We start from the raw sequence: 25,190 nt of genomic DNA on the forward strand, positions 1-25,190 counted from the left end.
TTTTATCAAATTTAGCATCAAGATCTAAAAACTCTGAATTCTTGGAACGCCTTCTAGGTAAAGGTGGATCATATTCAGTCCCATCATTGTTAAGATTCATATTGCAAAACAAAGATTTAATAGGGGACACATCAATAACTTTTAGATCTTCATCTTTAATTTCATAGGAACTAGAAGAACACACTCTTATAAAGGCATCTTTCTTAGCACACATCCTAGCGGTTCTTTCTTTGCACTCATCAATGGAAATTCTCATGGCTTTGAGAGACTCATTGATATCATGCTTAGGTGGAATAGATCTAAGTTTCAAAGAATCAACATCAAGAGAAATTCTATCAACGTTCCTAGCCAACTCATCAATCTTAAGCAATTTTTCTTCAATCAAAGCATTGAAATTCTTTTGCAAAGTAATAAATTCTTTAATATTAGATTCAAAATCAGAGGGAATTTTATTATAATTTCCATAAGAATTGTTGTAGGAATTACCATAGTTATTAGAGGGATTACTAGGATAAGGCCTAGGATTGAAATTTCCTCTATACGCGTTGTTACCAAAATTGTTCCTACCAACAAAATTCACATCCATAGATTCATTATTATTCTCAATCAAAGTAGACAAGGGCATATCATTAGGATCAGAAGAAACACTTTTACTAGCAAATAATTTCATAAGTTCATCCATCTTTCCACTCAAAACATTAATTTGTTCTATTGCATGCACCTTTTTATTAGTAGATCTTTCAGTATGCCATTGAGAATAATTAACCATAATATTATCTAGGAGTTTAGTAGCTTCTCCTAAAGTGATTTCCATAAAAGTGCCTCCCGCGGCCGAATCTAAAAGATTACTAGAAGCAAAATTCAATCCGGCATAAAAAATTTGTATAATCACCCACAAATTCAAACCATGAGTAGGGAAATTACGTATCATTAATTTCATCCTCTCCCAAGCTTGTGCAACATGTTCATAATCAAGTTGCTTAAAATTCATAATATCGTTTCTAAGGGAGATGATCTTAGCGGGAAGAAAATACTTAGAGATAAAAGCATCTTTGCACTTATTCCAAGAATCAATACTATTTTTAGGCAAAGACGAAAACCAAGCTTTAGCATGATCTCTAAGCGAAAAAGGAAATAACTTCAATTTAACAATATCGTTATCCAAATCTTTCTTCTTTTGCATATCACACAAATCAACGAAGCTATTTAGATGGCTAGCGGCATCTTCACTAGGAAGGCCGGAAAATGGATCTTTCATGACAAGATTCAGCAAAGCGGTATTAATTTCACAAGATTCAGCATCGGTAAGAGGAGCAATTGGAGTGCTAATAAAATCATTGTTGATGGTATTGCTAAAGTCACACAATTTAGTGTTATCTTGAGCCATCATGACAAGCAAGCAATCCAACACACAAGCAAACAAAAAGCAAGCGGGAAAAAAGAGGAAAATAGAGAAAGAGAGGGAGGATAGAGAGAGAAGGCGAATAAAACAGCAAGGGTGAAGTGGGGGAGAGGAAAACGAGAGGCAAATGGCAAATAATGTAATGAGGGAGATAAGTATTGTGATGGGTACTTGTTATATTGACTTTTGCGTAGACTCCCCGGCAATGGCGCCAGAAATGCTTCTTGCTACCTCTTAAGCACTGCGTTGGATTTCCCCGAAGAGGAAAGGATGATGCAGCAAAGTAGTGTAAGTATTTCCCTTAGTTTTTGAGAACCAAGGTATCAATCCAATAGGAGGCTACGCGCGAGTCCCTCGTACCTGCACAAAGCAAATAACTCCTTGCAACCAACGCGATAAGGGGTTGTCAATCCCTTCACGGTCACTTACGAGAGTGAGATCTGATAGATATGATAAGATAATATTTTTGGTATTTTTATGATAAAGATGCAAAGTAAAATAAAAGCAAAGTAAAAGCAAAGGAAATAACTAAGTATTGGAAGATTAATATGATGAAGATAGACCCGGGGGCCATAGGTTTCACTAGTGGCTTCTCTCAAGAGCATAAGTATTTTACGGTGGGTGAACGAATTACTGTTGAGCAATTGACAGAATTGAGCATAGTTATTAGAATATCTAGGTATGATCATGTATATAGGCATCACGTCCAAGACAAGTAGACCGACTCCTGCCTGCATCTACTACTATTACTCCACTCATCGACCGCTATCCAGCATGCATCTAGAGTATTAAGTTCATGAAAATAGAGTAACGCCTTAAGCAAGATGACATGATGTAGAGGGATAAAGTCATGCAATATGATGAAAACCCCATCTTGTTATCCTCGATGGCAACAATACAATACGTGCCTTGCTGCCCTACTGTCACTGGGAAAGGACACCGCAAGATTGAACCCAAAGCTAAGCACTTCTCCCGTTGCAAGAAAGATCAATCTAGTAGGCCAAACCAAACTGATAATTTGAACAGACTTGCAAAGATAACCAATCATACATAAAAGAATTCAGAGAAGATTGAAATATGTTTCGTAGATAGACTTGATCATAAACCCACAATTCATCGGTCTCAACAAACACACTGCAAAAAGAAGATTACATCGAATATATCTCCACAAGAGAGGGGGAGAACATTGTATTGAGATCCAAAAAGAGAGAAGAAGCCATCTAGCTAATAACTATGGACCCATAGGTCTGAGGTGAACTAGTCACACTTCATCGAAGGGGCTATGGTGTTGATGTAGAAGCCCTTCGTGATGGATACCCCCTCCGGCAGAGCTCCGGAACAGGCCCCAAGATGGGATCTCGTGGATACAGAAAGTTACAGCGGTGGAATTAGGGTTTTGGCTCCGTATCTGATCATTTGGGGGGTACGTAGGTATATATAGGAGGAAGGAGTGCGCCGGTGGAGAAAAAGGGGGCCCATGAGGGTGGAGGGCGCACCTGGGGGGGTAGGCGCTCCCCCCTACCTCGTGGCCTCCTCCTTTGTTTCTTGACGTAGGGTCCAAGTCTCCTGGATCATGTTCGGTGAGAAAATCACGTTCCCGAAGGTTTCATTCCGTTTGGACTCCATTTGATATTCCTTTTCTTCGAAACCCTAAAATAGGCAAAAAAAACAACAATTCTGGGCTGGGCCTCCGGTTACTAGGTTAGTCCCAAAAATAATATAAAAGTGGATAATAAAGCCCAATAATGTCCAAAACAGTAGATACTATAGCATGGAGCAATCAAAAATTATAGATACGTTGGAGACGTATCATCAATCACATCATTCTCCTAATGATGTGATCCCGTTAATCAAATGACAACTCATGTCTACGCCTAGGAAACATAACCATCTTTGATAAATGAGCTAGTCAAGTAGAGGCATACTAGTGACACTCTGTTTGTCTATGTATTCACACATGTACTATGTTTCCGGTTAATACAATTCTAGCATGAATAATAGACATTTATCATGATATAAGGAAATAAATAATAACTTTATTATTGCCTCTGGGGCATATTTCCTTCAGGTTCACCATACGTGCATGCTACGGGAATCACAAACTTCAACACAAGTATTTCTCAAATTCACAACTACTGGACTAGCATGACTCTAATATCACCATCTCCATATCTCAAAACAGTCATCAAGTATCAAACTTCTCATAGTATTCAATGCACTTATATGAAATTTTTTATTATTCCTAAAAGCAAATTACCATCCTGTTCTAAAGGACTCTCAAAATAATATAAGTGAAGCATGAGAAATCAATTATTTCTATAAAATAGAACCACCGTCTGTTGGATCACGGGTACCGGCAAAACCCTCGAGGTTCGAACACTGGGGTGCGTGCAAAGGTTTTCACCCTACCGATCCACGCCCTAGCTCACTAAGATCTCGCGGATGAATTCCACGAACTTGCAACACAAAGACACAAGATTTATACTGGTTCGGGCCACTGTTATGGTGTAATACCCTACTCCAGTGTGGTGGTGGTGGATTGCCTCTTGGGCTGATGATGAACAGTACAAGGGGAAGAATAGCCTCCTAAGGTTGAGGTGTTCTTGTGCTTGGCGAACTTGTGTGGGTTAGATGCCTCTGAATGAGTTCTCCTCTTCTCCTTCCTCCGTCGTCCGCTACTGTGGTGGCTAGTTCTACTTATATAGGCCCTGGTCCTCTCCCCAAATACTAAGCGGAAAGGGAGCCAACAACGGCCAATTTGAAAGGGGACAGCTAGTACAGCTTATCCTGACAAAAGTAGTCTTCGCCTGCAAAAGGCTCTGGTGGTGATGCCGTCTTGGGCTCCATGGTGACCTCCGTCTTGCCGTCCTGCTGGTCTTGGTCTCGTTGCACCGATATGGAAACCTTTCCTTGATGCCTCGGTACTCCGCGCATGCGCTTGCCCCCTTGGCACCAAAGAGGAAGCAAGGACATTGCGCGCGCTGGCGCCCGCCTGGTCTCGATCGTCATGGCTCACGTCACGAGGACCTCGCGAGGTTTGCCTTGCCTTGATCTCTCCACCCCTCGTGAGACTTCCTGGCGAGGCCGCTCTTGAGGAGGTCTTGCATCATCCGCCTCACGAGGCTTGGCCCCTCGCGAGGGTCTTGAATACCTCGTCGATGAAGATGGGCCGTATAGACCTGCTAGCTCAGCCACGCTGTGGGCCGCAGGCAGGCAAGTCTGGGGACCCTCGTTCCCAGAACGCTAACAGTAGCCCCCGGGCCCAAGGTGCACTCGGGCTTGGCTTCGAGGCGAAGCCAAAGGTCAAGCGCAGAGCGCCGCGGGCCCCAAAAGCCTGCGGCCTCGGTTGACGCGTGGTGGTTGATTGGATGTGGGTGTCTCCGCTTCCCCACGCTGCCTCGGCAACTTCCCCACTTGACAAGTCCCTGCGACATGCAAGGAAAACCATCATTACCTATGATCGTGGGGGCGCTGGTTGGCCTTCTCCTGCTATAAATGAGGAAGGGGGCGGAGCCCCCATCCCCCACTTCTTCCCATTCCGCCTGCTTCTTCCTCCTCTGCTCCACCACCGACTTCAATGGCGATGTCGAAGAGGTTCTCCGCCGCGGAGAAAGGAAAGGCCCCTCGCGAGGGGCCCGGCTCCCCGGCACCCAAGCGGGGACGCGGCCGTCCCCGCAAGCACACCACGACTCCCGCTGTGGCCCCCCGCTCCCGGGGTGGTGCCGCTGCGCGTGGTGGGGGTTGCTCCGGTCGTGGCAGCCCCGTCGATGAGGTGAGATGTGCCGTGGTTGCGCGGCCTCCCTGGCCACGCTTCCACTCGGCAGAGGTGCTACCGGAGTTCGTTGTCTGGTCGGAGGATCCGGTCGGCAACTAGCTTCAGCATCCATGCTTCTTCATCGATGAGCTGCCGGCCTCTGGTCCAGGCGGGCTCTGGCTGCAGGCAGACGGCTGCTGCAGCAGGGCCTCCTGGGTCGCGGTTGAAGTCTCCGCCGCGGGCAACATAGCTCTGGCCCGTGGTTGGCAGACGTTCGCCCGCGCGTGCGGCCTGGGCAGGTGGTGCACCCTCCATTTCAAGTATGACGGTGATGCAATCCTCTACATGAGGGTGTTTGGGGAAGATGGTCGCCACGTCGGGTGCTACCTCGAGACGAACAACGGCGAGGAGGTTCTCGGTCTCGGTGATGGCCGTGACAAGGGCGAGCCCGCCGGCCGTGCCTCATCCAGCTACGGTGGCTCTTCTCTTGGCGAAAGCTCCAGTAGCGGCGACTACGACCAGCCGCCACGCCGCCGCACTCGCTTCGAATGTGGTAGCGGGTCGTCTCGTCACCGCGCCTCTGTGAAGCGCGAGGAGGGATCCGGCTAAGCTCGGGATGTCGCTGGAGGCCTGCCCCCGTGGTTCGCTGCAACGCCGCTTTTGTTTTGTTCCTCTTTTCTTTCCTGCATCAAAATGAAACCAGTATGGGCCCGGAGGGGCGTGTATCGAACTGTGATTCTTCAATCATTACGCTATGCTTGTTATTTCCGTGCTGTGTTGTTATTTTGTGTGGAGATAACTTAGCCTGGCGCATTCGGGGCAGCCTCTTCTTCATGAGGCACTTGTTTCCTCGTGCCCGTCTTGGCTTAGTGGTTGCTCAGGAACCGCAAAAAAATCGTTAGGAAGCTCGCTAGGAGACTTATCGTTCACCCGAGCCTTGACCCATCGCTTCATATCGCGGTACTCGAGGGGCACGGATTAGGAGAGATGTGCCGGCTTGTGGGCTCGAACGAGGGTGCCTCGCGAGAAAGAAGACCGAAGACAGAGAGAAGGACCAACACAGGAGGAAGAAACCCTTGCGAAGGCACCTGCCTAGCCCCCTCGCGAGGTATGCGAGAGAGAGAGAGAACACAAGCGAACTAGACTCGGAAAAGGCCGCAAAAGGCGACGGTACCAAATCAGCAAGGAACACCAGAAGCAAACTTCGATTAAGAGAAGGCGAGCCAACTACGGAAAGCAAATGAAAAGCCGCGTCCGGCACCTAGTCTAGTCTTCAAGTCTTCTCACTAGCGTGGAGCTAAGTGCTACCACTAGGCATGGGAGGGAGCCCCCAAGGCCCGAGGGCGGCGCTCCTGAGACTCCGGGGCGTGTACAGCCCCACTCATTATTACGTGAAAGTGTCACGGGCGGCGATTCTTCACAGGCATCGAGCCTTCTTCACAGGCACTAGGCCTTTCTTCACAGGCACCAGGCCTTGCTTCACAGGCATTGGGCCTTGCTTCATGGGTAGAACTTCTGGAGGTGCTGGATGTTCCAGGCGTTCTGGATGGGCACCCCGTCCTGTGTCTCCAGGCGCGCGGCGCCAGGCCTGGAGATATGGACGACCCTGAATGGGCCCTCCCACATGGGTGAGAGCTTGTGCAACCCTTCCCTGGAGAGGACCCGCCTCAGGACGAGGTCGACTGCCTCGAGCATCCTGTAGCGGATGTTGCGACAGTGGTATCGCCGTAGTGCCTGCTGGTACCTTGCCACCCTCAATGCAGCTTCGCGGCGACGTTCCTCCCCCAGTACGTGGTCCATCCCCCGCGTGGCATCCTGCTGCGTTTCATCAAACGCCAGGACCCGTGCGGAGCGATGCTTGACCTCATGAGGGAGGACTGCTTTGGCTCCGTAGACAAGGAAGAACGGGGTCTCGCCCGTCGGCTTAGTGGCGGTGGTGCGGATGGACCACAGCACGGACTGGAGCTCGTCGTGCCAGTCCCTGCCGCAGGCCTGGAGCTTCTTCTTGAAGGTCCTGGTCTTGAGGCCTCTCAGGACCTCCGCGTTGGCGCGTTTAGCCTGGCCATTGCTCCTGGGGTGCGCCACCGAAGCGTAGCAGATCTGCGCTCCGAGGTTAGCACAGTATGTTTTGAAGAGGTTATTGGTGAACTGTGAGCCGTTATCGATGATGATGCGGTTGGTGACCCCGAAATGGCTCACGAGGCCCTTGATGAACTTAACCACGGAACCAGCTGGGATGATGCGGACGGCTTCTACTTCCGCACACTTGGTGAACTTGTCGATGGCGACGTAGAGGTAGAGATAGCCCCCTGGTGCTCGAGGGAATGGGCCCAAGATATCCAGCCCCCAGACCATGAACGGCCATGTGAGCGGTATAGTCTGGAGGCCCTGAACTGGTTGATGGATTTGCTTGGCATGGAACTGGCAAGCTTCACAGGACTTCACCAGCTCAGCTGCGTCGTTGAGCGTCGTGGGCCAGTAGAATCCACTGCGGAACACCTTGCCGACGAGAGTCTGTGACGACGAGTGGTGTCCGCAGTCCCCGTCGTGTATGTCAATCATCAACTCCTTCCCCTGGTCCCTGGAAATGCAACGCAGCGAAACATCATTTGGTCGCTTCCTGTACAACTCACTGTCCTAGATGCGTATGTCGTGGCTTGCCGGGCCACGCGCTCTGCGTCTTCTTCCTTCTCTGGTAGCGCCCATTGCCTCAGATATTCCTTGAATTCCTTGGTCTAACATCCCTCTTGGGGCTCGAGCGCCAAGAGCAAGCGAGCTCCTGAGGTCGGGCCACAAGCTGGGGCTCCCGTGGCAGGCAGTTGTGGGAGCTCCTCCCGAGTCCGTGCCGTGCTTGAAAGTGGTGGCGTCGCTGCGGCTTGAAGAGCCGCTCCTCGAAGATGCCAGGCTCTTGGGGCTGCCGCTTGGATGACTCTGGTTGGTCTCTACCACGCTTGGTGTCTGGTTCCGCTGCGAGCACGGTTGCTCCCTTGCGCTTCACGTCCTTGGCCTTGGCTTTCTTCTCCTCCGGGTCTGCGGCTGGGAGCTCGAGGAGGGAGAGGCACCCCTCCTCAGCTCTTGCGCACTTGGTTGCTAGGTTGAACAACTCTAGGGACGTGCACAACTCCTCGTGGATAGCGAGCTCTTCCTTCATCTTGACGCCGCGGACACCATCAGAGAATGCAGAGATGATGGCCTCGTCCGTCACCTTGGGGATCTTGAGGTGGACATTGTTGAAGCGTTGGATGTACTTCTGGAGGGTCTCTCCCGGTTGCTGCCTGACGCGACGCAGGTCACCCGCAGCCGGCGGGCGGTCGCGAGTGCCCTGGAAGTTGGCGACGAAGCGGTTGCGCATCTCGTCCCAGGAGGAGATCGAGCCCGGTGGCAGGTTCAGGAGCCAGGAGCGGGCGCCATCCTTGAGAGCCATGGGAAACCAGTTCGCCATGACTTTCTCGTCGCCGTTGGCCGCTTCGATGCTCAGCTCATAGAGCTGCAAGAACTCCGCGGGGTCGGGGGTGCCGTTGTAGCGAGGAGGCAGATCCGGCTTGAACTTGCCCGGCCAGGCGACGCTATGCATCTCGGGGGTGAAAGCGCGGCAGCCGGCTATGGTCACCGGGGCCCACCTTGGGGTGGAGCTTGGTCTTGATGGGGTTCGTGCCCTGCCGCTACAGGTGGCGCATGGTCTTGCCGCAGTAGCCGATCCTGGCGCGGCGGTGCAAGGAGCGGCGGAGCGTTTTCTTGCGGTCGAGGGACTTCTTGACAGCTTCTTTCTTCACGCACGGGCGCGGTACGCGGTGTGTCGCGTCGTGGAGCCGCGTGCCTTGGCGCCAGGGCGCCATCTTGGGGCAGCGGTGGAGGAGGCGCTCCATGAGCTACGTCGCCCGTAGCTGGTGGAGGGCGAGGCGGAGAGAGGGACGGCATAGGGGATCCCTCTGCGGAGTGGACAAGCTCGGCGATGCGGTCGAGCCAGTCCTCGTAGAGGTCGTCGACCGGTCGGTAGCGCAGAAGCTCGTGCGCCATGAGGAGCGCGGCACGTGCGTCCATGGGAGGGAGACGTGCATGGGAAGAACCGGCCGGGGTCAGCAATGGAGTGGCGATGCGGCCGTCCCGCCGCACTGAGGGGTGCAGCGAGGATGCTTGCTGCTCGTTCCCCGTCGGGCCGGTGGCAGCGTTGGCAGCAGGCTACGGGGAACGGCGAGGTGGCCCGCCGATGGGAGCCGTCTGAGCAACGCAGGCGGCGAGGGCAGCCCGACGCTCAGCACAAGCGCGGTGCGCGTTTGCCATGGAGACGACGGAGCAACGGGGCGCGAAGCGACGGAAGGAAGCTTCGGCGCACCCCTACCTGGCGCGCCAAATGTCGGATCACGAGTTCCGGCAAAACCCTCGAGGTTCGAACACTGGGGTGCACGTGAAGGTTTTCTCCCTATCGATCCACGCCCTAGCTCGCTAAGATCTCGCGGATGAACTCCATGAACTTGCAACACAAAGACACAAGATTTATACTGGTTTGGGCCACCATAGTGGTGTAATACCCTACTCCAGTGTGGTGGTGGTGGATTGCCTCTTGGGCTGATGATGAACAGTACAAGGGGAAGAACAGCCTCCTAAGGTTTAGGTGTTCTTGTGCTTGGCAAACTTGTGTGGGTGAGATGCCTCTGGATGAGTTCTCCTCTTCTCCTTCCTCCGTCATCCCCTACTATGGTGGCTAGTTCTACTTATATAGGCCCTGGTCCTCTCCCCAAATATTGAGCGGGAAGGGAGCCAACAACGGCCAATTTGAAAGGGGACAACTAGTACAGCTTATTGTATAGGTGCACTAGTTCGATGAAGAGATGGTGATACAAGTGGTACATGGATAGTACATATAGGTTTTTGTGATCTGAAAATATAAAAACAGCAAGGTAACTAATGATAAAAGTGAGCGTAAACAGTATTGCAATGCGTTGAAACAAGGCCTAGGGTTCATACTTTCACTAGTGCAAGTTCTCTCAACAATAATAACATAATTGGATCACATAACTATCCCTCAACATGCAACAAAGAGTCACTCCAAAGTCACTAATAGCGGAGAACAAACGAAGAGATTATGGTAGGGTACGAAACCACCTCAAAGTTATTCTTTCCAATCAATCCGTTGGGCTATTCCTATAAGTGTCACAAACAGCCCTAGAGTTCGTACTAGAATAACACCTTAAGACACAAATCAACCAAAACCCTAATGTCACCTAGATACTCCAATGTCACCTCAAGTATCTGTGGGTATGATTATACGATATGCATCACATAATCTCACATTCATCTATTCAAACCAACACAAAGTACTTCAAAGAGTGCCCCAAAGTTTCTACCGGAGAGTCAAGACGAAAACGTGTGCCAACCCCTATGCATAGGTTCATGGGCGGAACCCGCAAGTTGATCACCAAAACATACATCAAGTGGGTCACGTGATATCCCATTGTCACCACAGATAAGCACGGCAAGACATACATCAAGTGTTCTCAAATCCTTAAAGACTCAATCCGATAAGATAACTTCAAAGGGAAAACTCAATCCATTACAAGAGAGTAGACGGGGGAAGAAACATCATAGGATCCAAATATAATAGCAAAGCTCGCGATACATCAAGATCATATCACCTCAAGAACACGAGAGAGAGAGAGAGAGAGAGAGAGAGATCAAACACATAGCTACTGGTACATACCCTCAGCCCCGAGGGAGAACTACTCCTTCCTCATCATGGAGAGCACCGGGATGATGAAGATGGCCACCGGAGAGGGATTCCCCCTCCGGCAGGGTGCCAGAACGGGTCTAGATTGGTTTTTGGTGGCTACGGAGGCTTCTGGCAGCGGAACTCCCGATGTATTGTGCTCCCCGATAGTTTTAGGGTATATGGATATATATAGGCGGAAGAAATACATCAGGGGAGCCATGAGGGGCCCACGAGGGTGGAGGGCGCGCCCCCCTGCCTCGTGGCTTCCTCGTTGATCCCCTGACGTGCACTCCAAGTATCCTGTATTGCTTTCTTTCCAAAAGTAACTTTTCCGAAGGTTTCATTCCGTTTGGACTCTGTTTGATATTCCTTTTCTTCGAAACCCCAAAACAAGGAAAAAAACAGAAACTGGCACTAGGCTCTAGGTTAATAGGTTAGTCCCAAAAATCATATAAAATAGCATATAAATGCATATAAAACATCCAAGGTTGATAATATAATAGCATGGAACAATCAAAAATTATAGATATGTTGGAGACGTATCATCTATGGTTAGGAAACTTAACCATCTTTATTAACGAGCTAGTCAAGTAGAGGCATACTAGGGACACTTTGTTTTGTCTATGTATTCACACATGTATCAAGTTTCCGGTTAATACAATTCTAGCATGAATAATAAACATTTATCATGATATAAGGAAATATAAATAACAACTTTATTATTGCCTCTAGGGCATATTTTCTTCACAAGACCCATACGTTAGGTTAGCATATTGATCGTTCAGTTTTATTGTTATTGCTTTCTACATGTCATGTACATATTCCTTTGACTATGAGATTATGCAACTCCCGGATACCGGAGGAATACCTTGTGTGCTATCAAACGTCACAACATAACTGAGTGATTATAAAGATGCTCTACAGGTATCTCCGAAGGTGTTTGTTGGGTTGGCATAGATCGAGATTAGGATTTATCACTCCGAGTATCAGAGGGGTGTCTCTAGACCCTCTCGGTAATGCACATCATAAGAAGCCTTGCAAGCAAAGTGACTAATGAGTTAGTTGCGGGATGATGTATTACATAATGAGTAAAGAGACTTGCCAATAACGAGTTTGAACTAGGTATGAAGATACCGATGATCCAATCTCGGGCAAGTAACATACCGATGCCAAAGTGAATAACGTTGTGGTCATTACGGTTCGACCGATAAATATCTTCGTAGAATATGTAGGAGCCAATATGATTATCCAGGTTCCGCTATTGGTTATTGACCGAAGAGGTGTCTCGGTCATGTCTACATAGTTCTCGAACCCGTAGGGTCCGCACACTTAACATTCGATGGCAATTTTGTATTATATGAGTTATATATTTTGGTGACCGAATGTTGTTCGGAGTACCGGATGAGATCACAGACATGACGAGGAGTCTTGAAATGGTTGATAGGTAAATATTGATATATAGGATGATGGTATTCGGACACCGGAAGTGTTCCGAGGGTACCGGGTATATATCGGGTCACCGGAAAGGGGTTCCAGGCACCCCCGGCAAAGATATGGGCCTAATGGGCCAAGAGGGGAAACACAGCAGCCAGCAGGGGCTGCTGCGCCCCCCATATGGGCCGCACCAGAGGGGAAAGGAAAGGGGGAAAGATAGAAGGAAGGGGAGGGATTCAGCCTCCCCCTTCCTTCCCTCATCCCTCCTCTTTCCTTCCCCCTCCGGTGAAAAAGGAAAAGGGGGCGAATTGGACAAGGGCCCCAAGTAGGATTCCTCCTACTTGGGGCGCCCCCTTGCCCCTTGGTTTCTCCCTCTCCCTCCCACCTATATATATGAGGGGGCGGGGGCCGGGAGGCGCCTAGAACACACACCAATATTTGTTAGTCGTGTGTGGTGCCTCCCTCCACAAATTATACCCTCGGGCATATTCTCGTAGTGCTTAGGCGAAGCCCTGTGCGGATCACTTCACCATCACCGTCACCATGCCATCATGCTGACAGAACTCATCTACTTCCTCGACAATTTGCTAGATCAAGAGTTCAAGGGATGTCATCGAGCTGAACGTGTGCAAAACTCGGAGGTGTCGTACGTTCGGTGCTTGATCGGTCGGAACGAGAAGAAATTCGACTACATCAACCGCGTTGTCAAACGCTTCCGCTTTCGGTCTACGAGGATATGTAGACACACTCTACCCCTCTCGTTGCTATGCATCTCCTAGATAGATCTTGTGTGAGCGTAGATTTTTTTTTAAAATTGCATGCTACGTTTCCCAACACTAATGGCAAAACTGAGTAGTGAGACACAACTGGTGGCATAAATGATAGAATTCCTATTATTTCTTCCAAGTAACCTTACTCCAAAGAATTTTTCCTTCTTATCTTGACTCAATTTCACGAAATTGGATCGATTGGCACATGCAACCTCTTGAGCATGCGTTGGTTTTCCCTTGAAGAGGAAAGGGTGATGCAGTAAAGTAGCGTAAGTATTTCCCTCGATTTTTAAGAACCAAGGTATCAATCCAGTAGGAGATAACATGCAAGTCACCTAGTACCTGCACAAACAATCAAGAACCTAGCAACCAACGCGATAAAGGGGTTGTCAATCCCTTCACGGTCACTTGCGAAAGTGAGATCTGATAAACATAGTAAGATAAATATTTTTGGTATTTTTGTTGTATAGATTGGAAAGTAAAGATTGCAAAATAGTAAACGAGATGCAATAATAAAAGAGATGCAATATAATAAGGAAGATACCTGGGGCCATAGGTTTCACTAGTGGATTCTCTCATGATAGCAAGTATTACGGTGGGTGAACAAATTACTGCCGAGCAATTGATAGAAGAGCGCATAGTTATGAGAATATCTAGGCAATGATTATGAACATAGGCATCACGTCCGTGTTAAGTAGACCGAAATGATTCTGCATCTACTACTATTACTCCACACATCGACCTCTATCCAGCATGCATCTAGAGTATTAAGTTCATAAGAACGGAGTAATGCTTTAGGCAAGATGACATGATGTAGAGGGATAAACTCAAGAAATATGATATAAACTCCATCTTTTTATCCTCGATGGCAACAATACAATATGTGCCTTGCTGCCCTTGCTATCACTGGGAAAGAACACCGCAAGATTGAACCCAAAGCTAAGCACTTCTCCCATTGCAAGAAAGATCAATCTAGTAGGCCAAACTAAACCGATAATTCGAAGAGACTTGCAAAGATATCAAATCATGCATATAAGAATTCAGAGAAGAACCAAATATTGTTCATAGATAAACTTGATCATAAATCCATAATTCATCGGATCTTGGCAAACACACCGCAAAAAGTATTACATCGAATAGATCTCCAAGAACATCGAGGAGAACTTTGTATTGAGAACCAAAGAGAGAGAAGAAGCCATCTAGCTAATAACTATGGACCCGAAGGTCTGTGGTAAACTACTCACACATCATCGGAGAGGCTATGGTGTTGATGTAGAAGCCCTCCGTGATCGGATCCCCCTCTGGCAGATCGCCGGAAAAGGCCTCAGATGGGATCTCACGGGTACAGAAGGTTGCTGCGGTGGAAAAGTGGTTTCGTGGCTCCCCTTGATGTTTTTAGGGTATAACAGTATATATATATAGGCGAAAGAAGTACGTCGGTGGAGCTCCGTGGGGCCCATGAGGGTGGGGGTGCGCCTACCCCCTGGGCGCACCCTCCTATCTCGTGGAAGCTTTGTGGAGTTCCAGACTTCCACTCCAAGTCTCCTGGTTTGTGTTTGTTCCAAGAAAGATCCTGGCAAAGGTTTCGTTCCGTTTGATATTCATTTTATGTGAAACACTAAAATAGGCAAAAAAACAGAAACTGGCACTAGACCTCCGGTTAATAGGTTAGTCCCAAAAATAATATAAAAGAGCATATTAAAGCCCATTAAACATCCAAAACGGATAACATAATAGCATGGAACAATCAAAAATTATAGATACGTTGGAGACGTATCAGCACACCGTGCATCTGACATTCTCTTCTCCTATCTATCTCTTCCAACTAAGCTGATCACTGAAAAATACGAAATCCTGCAAGCAATCATTTCAGAGTCAATTTCGAAGATACCTGGTCTCCACTCTATTCACTGGAGGAAAGACAAGATAGTAAACAATTCTTCAAAGGAATTGGCTTGCTCCATCGCTCGCTGGGTAAGTGTAGAATGACACATTGCAACACAGACTCTTTGAGGAACACATATAAAATGCAAATAATAATAAAATAAAATGATTTTAAATACGTAAATCATCCATATCACATCACCGTCGTCTTCCGCTCCCACCTCTATTTCTCTGCCACATTCCTCCCTCCTCTCTATAACTTGAACCCTTCGGGTGACTCCACCAGCTACCCCTATTTCACCACCGCTAGTGTCAGGAACATTCTGAACTTCGTCTTCTGTTTTGCTCCTGAATGCCTAAAAATATCATGCGGGCAACAAATGTTTCCTTAACTAGTTTATCCGGCGAAAGTACGACACCCTAAATTGTGATCATTGGGTCTAGGCATATGGGTTGCGTTGAGCTCATTATCTGTAGCTGCAAAATTACTCTTGACTTCAGGGTCGGTCTTTCCGCCACATTTACATATGTTTAACAAAAAAATAGAAAGAAAAAGAAAGAAGATACAACCCTAAGCCAGTACCAGCCACTCAAAAAAGAACTATCTCTAACCCGCACAACAATAGACAAACAACAATCAACTCAACAAAGTACACCAAAAAAATCTAAAGAAAGTTAACAAAAGAAACATTAGGAAGACCCATGCTTCTTGGCAGAAAGGCCACCTTCATATTTTTCTCGCTGTTGGTTCCCAACCATGTCTTGGTGAAAACATCTCCTAGATTACCATCTTGATCAACATTACTCTATCTTCAAGATTTTTTCGTCCTCATACCTTCTATAAGATCGCCTTTTGGTCATCACCCCTTCTATACGATTGCCCAAGAGTTAATATAGCCACAAAGTGAGAAAATGGTGAAGCCAAATCATTAGGATATATGTGCTAAAAACAAGCATTATTGTGAGTCTTCCAAATGGTCCAGCAAATGAGCCCCACCAAGAATCGGACTACGCTGGTTCATTGGGAAGGAACCTCCCTCCGCCCACCCCTCCCCGCTTTAATCCCCACTTAAACCTAGGTCGGGAACCCATGCCTATCATGTTGTAACAATTCTCCTGTACAGACACGCCGGTGAACCCGATCCAAATCAAACATGGCCACTAGCGCCAGAAGAAGGTCGGCATGGAGGACGCTGGGTATGGTGATGGGGGGTTCGGGGCGGGTTGGAAGGGGAAGGAGAACCGGGCGCTGGAAGCGGCATGGAGGCGAGATTCATGGCCGCCGTGTGCGTTCAGGAGAAGGAGTTGTGCCCATGCATGTGTGTGTGTTATTTTTTTCATAATGTGTACTGCAAGGCCCAATACGATATGTAAGCCCAAAGATCGAACCTTTTTTCCCTCCAAAATATGTGACTTAAAACAGAACCACGGATTTATTATCTGAAAAGTTAGGAGGTTTTCTGAAAAATGTTGCTACGGATCAAGAATATCAACTCCCATTATTAACAGGTATAAATTACCTAGTAGTTACTATTGATAACCACCAGGATATCTATGCTGAAAACAAACACTATTGCGAGTATTCCAAATGGTTCAACAAATGACAGCAACACCACTAAGAGGCTGATTTAGTTGGTTCGTTGGGAAGGAAGAAATCTAGCTCAAACATATCATCCACACTACATGGGGCCCTTGAAAATTTGACAACACAAGTCACCACTTGCCGCATGAACTTTGCCACAGAACACTCAAAACAAGAAATGATTCAATGTCTGTTTCTCTGAACAAAGATGACAGTGCTTCGTCTCTTGTTCATCCCCTCTCATCGGATTATCTTTAGCTAAGATACCGTTTCTCAGCATCAACCATAAGAACTTCCTGATTTTCAGAGGGGTCTTGAGCTTTCATAATTGTTCACAAGTCGCCACCACGCCTGCCTTGAGCTGAAGATAATGCTTATACGTGATCTCACGGAGAATCTCCCATTGTCTTTAGCTTCCTAATCGTCATCTTCTTCACTCAGCGACACAAAGTAATCTTTTCCTGGAGTTGTTGCCACTATACTTCTCCAGGCAGTGTTCTTCTGAAAGCCATTCTGCAGGGTTTCTTCACAGTTTTGTTCTTTAAGGAGGTAATTAGTTAGATCATCTACAGTCGGACCTCTTAAAGCCGCCTTATATGACTGGGCAGGCTGCCCAGTCACTGTCCGGTCACGTTTTTCTGATCCAGACAGACGCCTCAAATGCCCGGACTGACCGGCACCAACATATCCAGCCTAAATATGGGGCGGATATGGGGTGGCCCGGGCACTCCCAGGCATGTCCGCCTGACAAGCCCGGCCCATCACCGCCCCAGCGGATGTCCCATAAAAAACCCATCGGCCTCGTTGGTCCAAAACCCTAGCTCGCTCATTCTCCTCTCTCGCTCCGTCCTATCCTCTCCCCTTACCTATTCCGGTCAAATCCGGTGCAATGTCGAGCTCCGCCAGGCGCTCCTACGACGAGGTGGATCCAAAGCATGAGCTTGCCCTCCGCATCACCTTAGAGCAGTCCAAGGTGGACACCAGGAGTAGCTCTGGATTGGCAGACTCGCCGCAACAGTCGTTTCCCCGTCGGCGCATCTCAGCCGCCGACGCTGGCCCCTCCCGGCCTATGGGCAGCTCTGTTGGGGATATGAATATCAGGCATGACCCGCCCAGGAGGGGCCGGGTCAATCACCATGGCGGGTTACTTAAAAGAAGCCCAAAGAGTATACAAAAATGACGGCTTATGATAAGGCTTATAGTAGGCCCAAGCCCAGAGGCGGCTTAAGGCCCGTGAGTATAAACCGTCATGTATGAATAAGACTTGTAAAGTAAGGCATGTAATAGACGTCAACGAGCCGGACACGTTGTATGAGCCGACCGGGACTCTGTAGGCCGCAGGGCGTCAACCCGTGTATATAAGGGGACGACCCGGCGGCGGCTTAGGGCAAGAAACAACAGATCGAGAGCCAAGCTAGCGTATTTCGCTCCTTGGTCATCGAAACCTAGCAATACCACATCAACTGGACTAGGCTTTACCTTCACCGCAAGGGGCCAAACCAGTATAAAAACCTCTCGTGTCCTCTGTCCCGATTAACCCCTTTAAGCTTCCTAGTTGTGATGGCTCCACGACTAAGTCCTTTCTCTAGGACATCTGCCGTGACATTTCCACGACAAGCTCCGACAGGCGGCCAACGCAATCGGCGCCTCCCCCACGCTGTCCCATCGCCCCGCCGGCTGCTACTTCCCCATGCCGTCCCCTCGCCCTGTCAGCTGCTGCTCCCCATCGTGGGCAGCGGCGGGTGCTTGTGCCTGCCCCGCCGGCCTTGATGCGCACGCCGGAGTCGGAGGCGCGTGCCGCCCGTCGCGACAGGCAGCGGGCAAGGGAGAGGGAGGCTGTGGAGAGCTCTGTCCCCTTGCTGGCATGGGTTACCGGCGGAGCCCAACAAGGACCAGCGGCTCCTCGCATGGGTCTACCGTCGGCCACTTACGACGGCGGAGACGAACGCTCGGCGGCTCCGCCGAAAGAACTCCAAGGTTCTTCGGCTTGCCATCGAGCAGTCTGAGCAGGAGGCGTTGGAGAAGGCAAAGGAGGCGGCTCGGCTGGCCAAGCTCAGGCGTCAGCAGGACAGGGATGTCCAGCGCCTCAAGGGCCTCGTCATCGTCGACTCCTCCTCCATCCGACGGCTCCTCTGATGACGAATCGGATGATCCTCTAGCAGCCGACGATGGGTACAACTACGCCGACGACCAGAAGGGGAAAAGTCCGGTCCAGAAGTGGTGAAGTTGATTTTAATTTCAAATTTTAGATATAGTATATAGTTGTCCGTCGTTTATGTGAACTTTGATGGATCTTTTGGTGAACTATTATGCAATTTCTATGTCTGGAGCTGATCTACATATTTTCATCGATGTTGCATGATATAGTATGGATATAGGGGTTCAGATATAAGAGACACGGATGTGGACAACGCAATTCATTCGGGCATGTCCGCAGGCGTTTGAGGGACCGAATTTACCAAGTCCGGCTGTAGATACTCTTCGAAATCACTAATTAAGGAGTACTCGTTGCAAAGAATACTCCACTTTCTCAGGTCGCGACAAGTGGCACACATGCAGCGCGCCACTTGTCGCAACCGGGAGTTTTTTCTTTTTCCGTAGATCTGTTTATTCAAAACGTTTTATCTTTTAAACCGTGCGTTCAAATCTCGAACCGTTTTCACCATTGGATTCCTCGCGTCGAAATCTTCAAAACTAGATCCCATATTGATAGGTTTTGACGAACTTTTAAAAAAAACGATGAAAAAACCGGCGAAAAAACCGAACCGGGAGCACGATTTTTTTCCTTTCCGAAAGAGGCACGCCCGTGCCTCTCGCGAAATCACACATGTGCCTTCGTGGAAGCAAAACCGTGACTCGTGAAAGAAAAAAATAGAAAACACATTTTTTTTGTTTCCGAGAGGCACGATCGTGACTCTTGCGAAAGCACAACCATGCCTCTCACGGAAGCAAAACCGTGACTCTCGCGAAAGAAAAAAAACAGAAAACAAGTATTTTTTTCCCTTTCTGAGAGGCACGGCCGTGACTCTCACGAAAGCACAACCGTGCCTTTCACGGAAGCAAAACCATGACTCTCACGAAAGAAAAAAAACAGAAAACGCGTATTTTTTTCCTTTTTAAGAGGCACGGTCGTGACTCTCACGAAAGCACAACCGTGCCTCTCGCGGAAGCAAAACCGTGACTCTCGCGAAAGAAAAAACAGAGGACGCGTTTTGTTTTTCCCTTTCCGAGAGGTACGGCCGTGACTCTCGCGAAAACACAAACGTGCCTCTCACGGAAGAAAAACTGTGACTCTCGCGAAAGAAAAATAACAGAAAACACGTTTTTTTCGTTTCCGAAAGGCACGGCCGTGACTGTCGCTAAAGCACAACCGTGCCTCTCGCGGAAGAAAAAAAACAAAAAACGTGTTTTATTTTTCCCTTCCCGTGAGGCGCGGCCGTGACTCTCGCGAAAGCACAACCTGCCTCTCGCGGAAGCAAAACCGTGACTCGCGAAAAAAACACGTTTTTTTTTCGTTTTCGAAAGGCACGGCCGTGACTCTCGCTAAAGCACAATCGTGCCTCTCGCGGAAAAAACAGTGACTTTCGCGAAAGGAAAAAAGAAAAAGAAAACATGTTTTTTTCATGCAATTTTTTTTCGATTTTTTATCGAAAAGCTAAGGAAGACCAGGGAAAAACCAAAACATCAAAAGAACCGAAAAAACCGTTTAAAAAGCCAAAAACGTGTGTGAAAAAAAATCGAAGAAAGCGTCCAGAACATGACACATGGCGAATGACTGAGAGCGCGTCATGTGGCGCTGATCGTTGTGAGACTCCGAAAGAAGCGCTCGTTAACTAGTTGGTTCCGATACTCTTACATCCGTGAAATTCTGTGTGAGCAGTGCTAAATCGGGCTCCAGTGCGCCGCCCATACTTGACAGCGAACCCAGCCTGTGCCATGGTAGTATATCATGAAGCGGAGGCGTGCCGATGGGGCCTGCGCTCATCGCCGTCCATACCGATTCCAGCGATTTGACACCAAATCGGCCTACCTATCTCACTGGGCATGTTGGACCTCCGGTAGGCACACGTCGATATTGCTTTCCATATATTCTATGTTGTCATCCTCACACCACGTAGTAAAGCAAGGAAAAGGACATGCACAACGTTGCACCCTCGCAGATTCACCACAGAAGCCAGGCTGTCCACGCATCATCAGCTGGACACACTCTAGCTCTCGAACTTTCAAAAGACCAGATGGTATAGCAGTGGACAAAACTGCCTTTCTTTCTGTGTTTCTATTCGTCGACTATGAGGCACCTCTGATCTCAAGATACTGTGCAAGTTCAGTATCTCAGACGTGCGTATAGAGGTAGAATGTGTGTGTGTGTATTCATGAAAATTAGCATTTGTAGCGTCTTCAACAAAAAATATATTATCTGATATATATCTTTGTTCTTGTGTTCGGCATGCGGACGGTTCTTTGGGTGGACCAATGGTGTTGCTATTGCGGTGGCCATATGATTTTCTGCTGTTCCTTTTCCGCTTTGGCACCTCCGCATGCATATACACGTCGAACAATGCAAAAAACAGAAGTGCTTATTACAGCCAAGTTAGCCTGTATGCACGTACTCCAGACATAACTAATCACACCATCATTACATGCCTAAAAGAGCCGACTCGATCGATCAATGGGTCGATGCACTGCCAGCTTTGAGCGGTGTCCACGATCTATCCTCATCGGCTTCCAATTTTTTATGCATACATGCACTTCTTTTGGGAGAACTAAAGAGCTCAAAGTATGATAGACCAAGCGGGAGATCAGCTCATATGCCGTAATTATTGTTGGCCACGGAGCTGACAGCACATGACACATGCGATCACTTAGCTTCATGTTAGCTGTAAAACTTCTCGATCGTAGCTGTGATGTCCTCTGTTTTCACAGCATGCATGCATAAATAAGAAATAAAATGTAGTACGTGCTACTAGCTGATAGTACATTTAGATAGTTTATTGGACCACTCTTCAATAAAAAGATTAACATCATCAGGCTCCTCTCGATTGATGATGCTAGGGAGTAGCACTAACGCATTCCGCGTTCATCTCATGCTGTACATTATAATTAATCTCACGGCTCTCAATCGGTAACAATTTTCAGTACCAAATCAAGTCTAAAGTTTTGAACCTAACGCTATTGAAGATGCAATGTTCGTAGCTAGCTAGCGTCCACGCACATCATTGCGCTCTTGGCCACGATTTGGTCATGTGGACATCATCATCCTTAACCTCTGGCACGTCAGTCTACTCAACATAGCTGCATTCATTCATCTCCAATGGTTTCTTTCTTTGCGAAAGTGCTATTATGCTCCCGAGCACAGATGCTCATGTTATCTGAGATGTTCATTCCCGCTGAGATTCACACTGCCACTTGTATTTCCGCATGTATGTGGCAGAGTATATTAATAAGCACAGTTCAAGTGGCCCATGCCGATCAGATAGTTATTGCAGCCCCTGCCGTTACCGCTACATCCGGTCTAGAATCCTCTCGCATTCTAGGCCGACTCCCATATAGTCACGGCCGTCACATTAAGCGAGGCCAATCATGTTCTGAGCCAGAAGCTTTCTCCTACAAGCTATGGACAGTCCCAAGCTACAAGTTGCATGTCAAACATAAACTCATCACTTTAGGCCCCGTTTGACAACCCTGACTATTTTTACAGTGGTTATGCTTTCCGCTTGTAATTTCCTTGGCACGAATGGAAACAGTTGTAAAATCATACACTGGCAAACAGTGTACATACCCTGTTTGGATATGAGGGATAACTGCTGAACTTGCCGTTGGGAGAGGAAAACTGAATGCAATTTGGCAGAAAAAGATCATAGGTAAACTGCAGAAGAAAATATCCCCTAAAAAAAGAACCGCAATATCCAAAATATTGAATCAACCATTCTTCGTCATAAACATGGTCATTTCTGTGTAGAAAAACTATGAGCTAAATACAACTATTTCGACCAGTTCCGCAATCACGAAAAGCTGAACTGGCAGTGCATCTCTGAAATTTAACATCAATCTATGTTCATGCCAACCGTATTTCCGAATTGAACTTATGAGCTAGTAGTAATTAAGAACTCCGATAATCATAAAATCACAAAATGAAATCCTGAAATCATGAGCTGAGGAGAGCCTGATTCCAAGAAATTCCAAAATACCAAAACGAAAGACTAAACACATCAGGTGAGAAGTGGTTCATTGCTTTTATTCTTGTGACCTTCCAACATGTTTCCTGCAATTTAAACATATAACAGAACTCAACGAACGAGGGGAGATTAAACAATGTGAGCTTACATCTACATAATCAAGAGCTACGATTAATAGTGAAAATCTGAATTAACAAGCATGAATGATAAATGATAGTTAGAGCATGTTCTCAAGGGATTTCAGCGGCGTAATCATAAGTTGAGCACAAAATAATCTACAACATATTAGCCTAAGCTACAGCATGTTTAGCCTCCGAAAACAGGGAATGCTTGAGCACAGAAGAAAATTAGTTGGGTGATGAAAGAAAGAAGATAAAACAACAAGACACTAGCTGGCAAAGGAATTCAATGCAACGAAAATATCGAGATACCACGCTCACCTACGCTCGTGACCAGAACAACCGCTTCCTGCAAATCACCACCTATTAAGAAATCAATTCAAAACATTACCAATCAACCTATGCATTACCTGGTGCTTTAGTCTTAGGTACCGTGCCACCCATCATATGTCTAAACCAGAAAACACCCACTTAAAGCTTTCAAACTGTCTCAACACCAACTAAAACACCAGCGCAAGGGCACTCATACCAACAAGACCTCATGTTCAAACTGTCTCAACACGAACCCTGAAAATGTGGTCATCTTGTTGTGATGAGATAAGCCTACTAAAAAATTAACCATTGAACAGTAAAAGATCTATATATAATCTGACTTATCGAACATCCACACACAAATTTTGTACACATTTCATTCTCTCCACATTCAACCTCCTCTTCCCATATCTTATTTGCAGATCCTTTCTCCCAGGAATAGAGGTTGTAGAAATCCTATGTCTCTCCCAGCAAGTCGAAACTTGTCCCAAGCGTCGGTACAATAGCATTTTCAAAATGGATGTCCGCAAAACCCATCGGCCCTTTCTCGAAGGCAGACACGTGGGAGGGGCAAGGTGCCCAGATGTCCTGTTTGGTGCCGCTGCTCCAATCCTCACCTTGAAATTTTTCCAAATGTTGGCACAGTACAAAATTTAGTTAAATTAACCTATCAAACCACATGGTTTGCGCACATAGCACAACACAGCATCCGTTAAAAAATAAGCCCTAATACAAGCACAATTATTTTAAGCCGGTTGGCAGTCGTAAAACCCAGAATCTCATCTATCTAAACTACTAGTATAAGAATACATACTTTGCACATATAGGACTATATAACCACGTCATGGCATTTAATTCATCAGTAAATTTCCAGATGAAACATAAATTTTGGAATGATGAATTCTAGAATGCATGAAGACAAAAATAGAAAGTATAAAATATAGATACCATGACTTTCTTAATTCACAAGAATCAAGTGCATTTGAATTTGCAATGATGTGACTTCTACAACTGTTCAAGGGAGCGAGTACGCATTCAATACACAAAAGACAATTTGTAAGATCTCTAAATTGTGTAGAAAAACTTCTGCAAGAAATCCTATGAAAATATTACGTTCTAATCTAAGATGCCTTCGATTAAAATCCACGTTGGTACTATAAACATAAAATGCGATTGCTTCATCATTGGTTCGATTAACAATTCCGAACGGAAACAGTGGTTCCAATCCTCGTATTCTTATTGGATTTATTTTCCTAAAGCTAGCTGGATGCACTGATCGAAGGATCTCATCAATGTAAACAATAATATCTCAAAAATGACATAAGTGACATAGCGATGATTCCGGCACAAGAGGAGAACCACTGCAGTTTCTACAATAAGTTTTGATGAAGAATACTAGGCCCACTTGTAAAACACGATATAGCGTTGCACTGCAGTTTATGCATCAGGGAATTTCTTGTACTCATGGACGTCTGACAAATTATATAAGTTGAGTATCATCCATGTCTTAATTTATGGAGACTATCCCCCTAAGCGAACCCAGATGAATCATTACGACATTTCTCTGCAACAAATTCAGGATTATTTGTTTTCAGCAACGCACCTCTTAGTCCACTAAGTCCAGTCAGGTGCTTGCAGATTCATCTTGCCGGTGGACAGTTTGGAGATCTAGAGCGAGCCCTCCCGTCTCGCCGCCCGGCCTATTTCTTCCCTCGCGGATCTGTGCATCCCCGCTGATGGCTGCTCCAGGCGTGTGATCCACTGATCCGACCCACGAACTGAGCCCGGTGCCCCTTACGCCGTCAGATCCGTCGGAGTTGAGCTCTCCCCCACCTCCTGAACTCGGGGAAATCTGGATCGGACATGGACACAAGGAGATGCGAATTAACAAATATAGTAGCAAAAGTTCGGATGACGCCCGCATGTAACTAAAGACCAGGGATTGTTTGCGCTACCTGCTGATGCGCTGTATTAGAGATTTCATCGCCGGCAAAAGTGGATTCCTCTCTCTCCCACAATCTCCTCTCCGGCGCCGACAAGGACTCAGTCC

The 25,190-nt window shown here is 47.4% G+C and overlaps 1 long non-coding RNA gene across 2 annotated transcripts; it reads right to left on the reverse strand.

Annotated features, from left to right (window-relative positions):
- Nucleotides 1-22,447: 22,447 nt before the first annotated feature.
- Nucleotides 22,448-25,190, reverse strand: LOC119331630. Of its 2 annotated transcripts, XR_005160594.1 has the most exons (3): nucleotides 25,096-25,190; nucleotides 24,744-24,992; nucleotides 22,448-23,757 (listed from the first exon to the last, which is right to left on the reverse strand). It is a non-coding gene; the product is annotated as an uncharacterized LOC119331630 (long non-coding RNA). The 2 variants fall into 2 exon arrangements; XR_005160593.1 differs by having other exon boundaries at nucleotides 22,448-24,992.

The sequence above is a fragment of the Triticum dicoccoides genome, chromosome 7A, assembly GCF_002162155.2.
Source record: "Triticum dicoccoides isolate Atlit2015 ecotype Zavitan chromosome 7A, WEW_v2.0, whole genome shotgun sequence".
NCBI lineage: Eukaryota > Viridiplantae > Streptophyta > Magnoliopsida > Poales > Poaceae > Triticum > Triticum dicoccoides.